Source organism: Giraffa tippelskirchi, chromosome 8 (assembly GCF_054371585.1).
Source record: "Giraffa tippelskirchi isolate mGirTip1 chromosome 8, T2T-mGirTip1v1.2.pri, whole genome shotgun sequence".
Lineage (NCBI taxonomy): Eukaryota > Metazoa > Chordata > Mammalia > Artiodactyla > Giraffidae > Giraffa > Giraffa tippelskirchi.
Genome location: NC_137282.1, coordinates 61,115,138 through 61,123,320, shown reverse-complemented (window position 1 = coordinate 61,123,320; position 8,183 = coordinate 61,115,138).

Below are 8,183 nucleotides of genomic sequence, written 5' to 3'. Positions count from 1 at the left end.
ACTTATCCATTCTCCCTCAAATTCCTGTCTCCTCCCATTTTCTGACATCATGATCAAAAATCATCTGAAGTGATTTTTTTTTTTCATGAATCACATTATTTTTTTAATGATAATCAAATCTTTTTTCCTGTGATAAACCACTTGGCATAATTTATTGTGATTTTTTATAATTCCTGTATTTAGTTTCATAATGATTTGCTATGATTTCTACATCTATGTTTAAGAAAGAGATAAGTCTATAGTTTTCCTCTTTTGTGCTATCACTGCTAGGTTTGGTATCATGGTTATACTGTTGCGTAAAGTGAGCTGAAAAGGCTTTCTTTGTCTTCTTTACGTTATTGTCATCATCATTATTTTTATTCTACTCTGTGTGTAACAGTGAAATTATTCTTTTATTGATTGTTTCATAGAATTTACTGTTCAAATCATGCAAAAATTTTATGTCAGATGGTATTTATTTACTAATTTCAGTTCTTTTGTGATCATATGACTAATCAGGTAGTTTATTTTTGTACATCTTCTCAGTTTTTTAATTAATACCATGTATTTATTTATATATATTTTTATTATCTCTTCCAACATATGTATTTTTGATTTTCAAGTTCTTTAACATAGTCTCAGTAAAATGAACTTAATTAGTACCTGCTTCATTTGATTATCATTAAACATGAGTACTTATTCTGTGTACAGATCTTAGAACACTGCTTGCACATAGTAAGAGTTGTTTAAATGATTGACGTTAATATTATTCAGCTTTCATTGTTTCCTAAATTCCATAGCAATTTCTGTTCTGACCCGTGAATTATTTAGAAATATTTCTGTTAAGTTTCAAATATATAGGGTAATATGTATATATCTCTATACAAATTTAAATGTTCACAAATGTTAACTTCGTGGTGATTAGAAAATGCATCCTTTGTAATATAATCTTTGGAAGTTTGTTAAGAATTGCACGAAGGGTCAGTATGTGGTCAAATTACCTTAATGTTGGATCTTGAGTTACTTGTCTAATGGTATACGTGTGCTGGAAAATGATTTACATTCTCTTATTCTTGGAGGTAGATTTCAGGATTATTATTTGTGCAGTTCAAATATTCTGATTTTGATTGATTTTTAAAATCTGCCTATTCTATGAATTGTAAAATCTGTGTTAAAAGTATTATGGTTATAAATTTCTCTTTCTAATCAAATTAATTTTTGCCTTACATATTTTAAGTCTGTATTAATGAGTTCAGGCAAGTTTAGATTTGTCCAGTCATGTTTCTGCAGTGTCTCTTTTATCGATATGTAGCAGTTCCCTTTGTGTCTGTGTACCTTTACCATAATAACTGGACTTCGTGTGTAGCAGTTCCCTTCATGTCTGTGTACCTTTTACCGTAATAACTGGACTTGGTGTGCTCAGTTGCTCAATTGTGTCTGACTCTTGGTGGCCCCAGGGACTGTGGCGCCTCAGGATCCTCTCTCCAGGTTTTAATTAATATTTTGGTTAATATTTTTTCTGATATATCTTATCTCTTTTCCTACTTTCGTGTTCTTATGTTTTTAATTGTCTTTTAAAAAGGCTTATAATTTGAATTTTTCCTTTATTCAGTTTAATAATCTTAGAATTTTAATTAGAACACTTAGTCTGGTTTTTAGTAATTGTATTTGATGACATTTATTAGCTTATGAATAATTGACTGCCTGTCATATTATTTTTGAATATTTTCTTCCTTTTGTAAATTGCCTTTTCTCTTCTCTTCTGCCTTATTTTGATTGATTGAGCACTTGTCCTTCATTCTCTCTATTAGGAAGTTGTTTTTGTCATGATGGACTTAGTCATGCTTGGAATGATCATCCCCAAACCAGAGCACTTTTAAGAATGGAAGAGGGTTACTCTTCATAGTTAACCGTGCTGGGAACCCTGGGAAACAGGACTCCACTAGATAAGCTGCAATAACAAGCAACCTCAAAGGCTCATTACACTGGCAAAGGTGCTGTGTCTCTCGATCAAGCACCTGCCCCACTGTGAGTCAGCTGACCGCAGGTTCTCAGGGACCCAGGCTGGCCTGAGCTGTGTCTAAGCACATGTTCTCAGGCGCTCACACCAGTGAGAAGGGGACGTGGAAAGCCCCACAGTGGCTCTGAACGTGCACTCCCGTCACGTCAAACACACGGGGGTGACCGGATTCAGAGCCTGGGGCGATTTGGATAGCTTGACCGAAGGGATACCTCTAAAGAACAGTCTTGAAAATAGAATTTAGTGTCAAATGTTCAAAACAAGCTTCTTAAATTATTCCAGATTAGGTACTATGAGATTAGGTTTTTTGCCTAATTAGCGACTGGTAGAGAAGGAAATGGCAACCCACTCCAGTGTTCTTGCCTGGAGAATCCCAGGGACGGTGGAGCCTGGTGGGCTGCCGTCTATGGGGTCGCACAGAGTCGGACACGACTGAAGCGACTTAGCAGCAGCAGCAGCAGATATCTGGGAACATTTACAAGTGCATCTACAGAGTTAGTAGAAGAGATAAATCCCAGTTCACTTCAAATTGCACTGCTTTGGAGGTAATACTAAATACTTATGATATGTTATGAATCGGGGTGGTGTAGGCAACCAGTTTACATAATTCAATGTTGGAAAATTAACTACATACATTCACTGTGTTTCACTCTACAGTGAATGTCCTAATTCACTACTTCTCTTTAGTTGGTCATGCTGTCATAGACTTGCAATGCATTTTTAGTTATTTTAAAAAATGAGGCTAATTCTATAATGTCACAGAAAATCACATGATACTCTTTCTCGGCCTTCCAAACCGGAGCTTTAACAGAAAAGGTTATTTAAATATGGAGGGCACGTGAAACAACAGCAACTGGGATAAACTCTCTCAGATAATCAAGGTCAAAGGTGCATTTAATAGTCAGAATCTGAAAAAAGACTTAATGGGCTACATGACTGACCAGGGGCAGGATGTTGTGAATGGAGGCAAGGATGGACCTTAATATCAGGCTCATTCCATCTTGTCTTTATTAGTATATCAGATTCCACACTCATATGTGTGTATAGCATTGTGACTGTAGAGAAACTTGACCATCCAGGCTTACTGAGAATTAAGGTCTTTTTCTCCTTTGCACATCTGAGGTCTTAACACCTATACAACAATCTCATTGACACTAGGAATGTTTTTCTTTAAGATCATGAAAAAGGCAAGGATGTCCACTTTTATTGCTTCTACTCAGTACTGAACTGGAGATTTACTACCATTTTCAAAAAGAAATTAAAAACATACACATGGAAAAGGAAGAAATACAATTCTCTGTATTCACAGATGACGTGATCCAGTATATAGAAAATCTGAAGGAGCACACACACACAATCAAACCCATCTTAAAAGATCTCAAGACACATGTTCACTGTTTTTAAGATCAATTTTATATTGGCATATTAGCAACATAAAAACTGAAAGTTAAATTTAGGAAACAATTCCTATCACCATAGCATGAAAAGGACTGTATTTGTTGGCAATAATGTAACAAAAGAAATGAAAGCTGATACACTGACAACTACAAAACATTGTGGGACGACTCAAGAGGGCGCAAGAGTGAGGTGAGTCAGAAGGAGAAAAGCGAACATCATATACGAATGCATATACATGGAACCTGGAAAAATGGGACTCATGAACATATTCGCAGCGTAGAAATAGAAATACAGACATAGAGAACACACTTGTGGACACAGCAGGGGAAGGAGAGGGTGGGACAAACTGAGAGTAGGATTGACGTATATACACTGCTGTGTGTAAAACAGATATAACCAGAGGGATGCGGCTGTACGTCACAGGGACCCCAGCCTGCAGCTCTCTGATGACCTAGAGGGGTGGGATGGGGCTAGGAAGGGAGGGAGGTCCAAGAGGAAGAAGATATATGTATGCATGTAGTTGATGCACATTGTTGTATAGCAGACACCAACGCAGCATTGCAACACAGTAGTAGTCCAGTAACAAAGAAAACAAAACAAAAATAAATAAATAGATAGAGAGATATTCCACGTTTACCTATGAGAATACCCAAAATTAAGATGTCAGTTCTCTTCAAATCTGTCTAGAGATTCAACACAATCCCTATCAAAATATCATTATGTTTTTCTACGTAAACATTGATTGATAATCTTGTTGCAAGTTTTATGTAGAAGCTCAAGGAGTTGCCCAAAATTTTTAAAATAAAGACAAAACTTGGAGGAATAGACCATCTGATTGGAAAACTGACTGGAAATTTGTGGTAATCAAGACAATTAGAGATGAACAGAATAGAATAGAGACGTCAGAAATAAACCTTTTATGTGGTCAATAGATTCAAGAAACAAACCAGAGCAACTCAATCGACTCCTGGGACACCTGGAAATTAACAGCAAAATAAACAAACTGGAAACCTAACACAAAACCAAACTTAGGACTTAGGACTTTGACTCACACCTGCACAAAAATGAGCTCAAAGTGGATCTAGACCTGAATGCCTGGTTCAAATTATAAAACTTCAGAAGATGATAGAGGAAGTAATTCTTATGACCTTTCATTAGGGGAAGAGATCTTAAAATGACAGCAAAAGTAAAGCACATAAAAGAAAGGAAACAGGTAAATTAGACTTTAGTAAGAATAAAAAAAATGTTGATTTCAAATGATGCCATTAATATTAATGGTTGAAAAGACAAGCCACAGGCAAGAAACACTGTAATATCTGATAATGAACTTTTATTCAGAATATATTTGAAAAAAACCTCTTGAAACTCTGTAAGAAAATATCTCAAAAAAGGGGCAAAGGATGTAAAAAGTAATTTTATCAAAAGAGATTAACAAATAAGTAATAAGCACATGAGAAGATTTTACTGTCGTAAGTCATTTTAAAAGTTCAAATTAAAACCACAATTAAAACAGCACGGCTCTTCCACTGGAATGGATATAGTCAAAGAGCCTGACAGTGCTGAATATTGTACAAGGTGAAGAAACTGGAAGCTTCATGCGTCTCTGATGGAAATGCAAAATGTACAATCACATTTTTTTTTTTTTTTTTTAGTTTGGCAGTTTCTTCAAAAGTTAAGGTGAACTTAACTTACAAACTAGCAATACAGGCTTCTTGATCTAGATGCAGGTCATTAATTTCTGAGTATCTTACATGTACAGTTAAGGCTCTGAATTTTTAATTACAGCTTTAGCTGTATTCTTCAAGTTTATGTTTACTTATTTACTTAAAAAATATTTCATGGCATTTCCCTGGTGGCTCAGTGATAAAGAACCCGCCTGCAATGTGGGAGACATGGATTTCATCCCTGGATTGGGAAGATCCTCTGGAGAAGGAAATGAAAACCCACTCCAGTATTCTTGCCTGGAGAACCCCATGGACAGTGGAGCCTGGCAGGCTATTCAGGCTACAGCCCAAAGAGTCGCAAAGAATTGGACACGACTGAGTGACTAACACTCTCACTTTCACTTCACACAGGACAAGTATATCATGTTAGTTGAAACTATGGCTTTGTTTTTGTCTTTATTTGGAGATTAAGTATGATCTAAGGAGGTACATGAGCTTCTCAGGTGTATCAGTAATAAAGAACCTGCCTGTCAATGCAGGAGATATGAGACCTGGGTTTGATCCCTGGTTTGGGAAGATCCCCTGGAGGGGGACATGGCAACCCACTCCAGTATTCTTGCCTGGAGAATCTCATCGACAGAAGAGCCTGGCAGGCTACAGTCCACGGGGTTACAAAGAGTCAGACGTGACTTAGTGACTAAAGAAGAATAAAAAAATATTTCTAGTTTCTATTTTAATTTTCTGGACATGAGGGATATTCAGAAATGTGTGGTTCATTTTTCAAGCATTTGGAGACTTTCTATGTATCTTTTAAGGTAATCTATAGCTTATTTCTACCATGGTCAGAATATGTGCTTTAAATTATCTCAGTTCTATAAAATGGTAAATATTTTGTGTGCATTTGAAAAGTGTGTGTATCCTGTTGTTCTTGAGTTTAGTATGCTTATTCTACCAATTTTGTAAATCACCTAACCGTTCAAATCATCTAAAAGTGTTAAAGTGTTAGCTGCCTAGTCATGTCTGACTCTTTATGACCCCATAGACTGTAACCTGCCCTGCTCCTCTGTCCATGGGATTCTCCAGGCAAGAATACTGGAGTGGGTAGCCCTTCCCTTCTCTAGGGGATCTTCCTGACCCAGGGATGGAACCCAGGTCTCCTGCATTGCAGGCAGATTCTTTACCATCTGAACCACTAGGGAAGCCCATCTAATCATTCAAACCATCTAAACCCTTGCTGATTTTTTTATCTTGCTAGTTTTATTAGTATATACCTAATGATATAGCCCCAAATTTCAGGAATAGCAAAACTAAAGAAAAAAAGAAAGAGACAGTTTTACAATCACTGTTGGAGACTTTAATGCTGTTGGTTTTACTAAAAAGATTTATTTTTCAACAAGGGTTACTGCTTAAATTTGCAAATTCAGGGATGCAAAAATAAAAATGTGGACAAATAAATGAAAGCAGAAGTCACATCAGATTAGCATGGACCAGAAAAGCCCCCGCGCATAAGGAGGGCTCCCGGCTACACATGTGGGTTCCTCACATGCCCAGGGCCCCTGACCACTGCCCGGGGCAGGGTGGCCAATGCAAGGAGTCCTGGCTGTGACCTGTGGCAGGAGGGTCTTCTTATCAGGTAGTCCGTGCCTGCCCAGAGTGGACCAGAGATGCTGCCGTTACCCACACTCCGGCAGCAGGAGTTGCCCCAGGCGTGCCCCGGCCCTCCATGCGGCTCCCGCTCCCAGTCTTACTCTGTCCTGGACACGGGACACAGCCCGTCCTGTGCATCACCCACATCCTTGGGGCAAAAGCTCCCCAAAGGGAGCAGCCTTGGGGGCACGTGACATTGCTGCTGGGGTGGTGGCGGATTTGTGCCAGACCAGCCAGGACAGGAGTGCATGGGCCACACCCAGAGCAAATCCTACCCCATTTGTCCCCAAACACGGATGTGGTGTGGATGTGGCAGCACAGTCCCCCTCGAGGGTGAGGAGCCCTTGCCTGGTTCCCTCTGGGCCTTATGGAAAGTCAGTGGGTGGGACCAGGGTCTTGTGTTAGGAAGTGACTATCTTCACCATCACAGAAGCTTTTCTTAAATAGTTAAATTATTAAAACCCAATGTCACATCCTAAGGATAACTATGTAGTTACCTTTAGGAGCGTCAGTGATGAAAAAAGATAGAGCGTAGGCCCAAGGGTTTTCTTTGAAGGAGAGAAGTAACTGGTGTAAAGACCCTTGAACTTTCAACTCAGCACAGAAAAGAGGCTCAGACCAAAACCCTCAAATGGTTTTCAAAGATTGAGGAGGGAGTGGAGAAGGCAGTGAGCTTTGTGTTGATATAAAGAGCACAGTTCCTTATACTGGGGACATAGTCATTTCTAAGGCTGTCTTGGAATTGACAGGTGTGCAGAATGAGAACTATTTAAAGATTTGAAATCTTTTAATGATTTCATGCGAAAAGCCGACTCATTGGAAAAGACCCTGATGCTGGGAAAGATTGAGGGCAGAAGAGGGTAACAGAGGATGAGATGGTTGGATGCCATCACCGACTCAACGGACAGAGTTTGAGCAAGCTCCAGGAGATGGTGAAGGACAAGGAAGCCTGGTGTGCTGCAGTCCATGGGGTCACGAAGAGTTGGACACAACTTCGCAGCTGAACAACAATGATTTTATTCCTTGCATACCTGCTATCTCTACGCATTTATAATGTTTTGAACTTAAAGACAATAGATGCCATTGCCACAATGACAGACATCTCAGAGTAGAACTTGGGAGAAGGTTCTGGTCGGGTCATCATCCAAGGCCACTGCTGGGCTTGAACCCAGTTGGGTCTCAGAAGTGTCCTGGGCCAGGGCCACCAGCCCTGGTCTACGGAGTGACAGTGGACCGGCTACGATGAATCAGAAGTCTCCGTGGCTTCCTTCCACCCTCCCCGTGAAGCGCTGATGAAGACTGTGTTTACACCTGGAGATGTAGTCAGTGAAGTCACCCTTCCTCTTTGGACGCGTGTATTAACTTCAACAGATCTACAGGACACAGTGCTTTAAACGTATTTTCAACTTACACTGCTCAAGTAATTTGTTATTTATAAAGAAGCTGTCTCCTTATCCTGCCGCTGCTAAGCACTT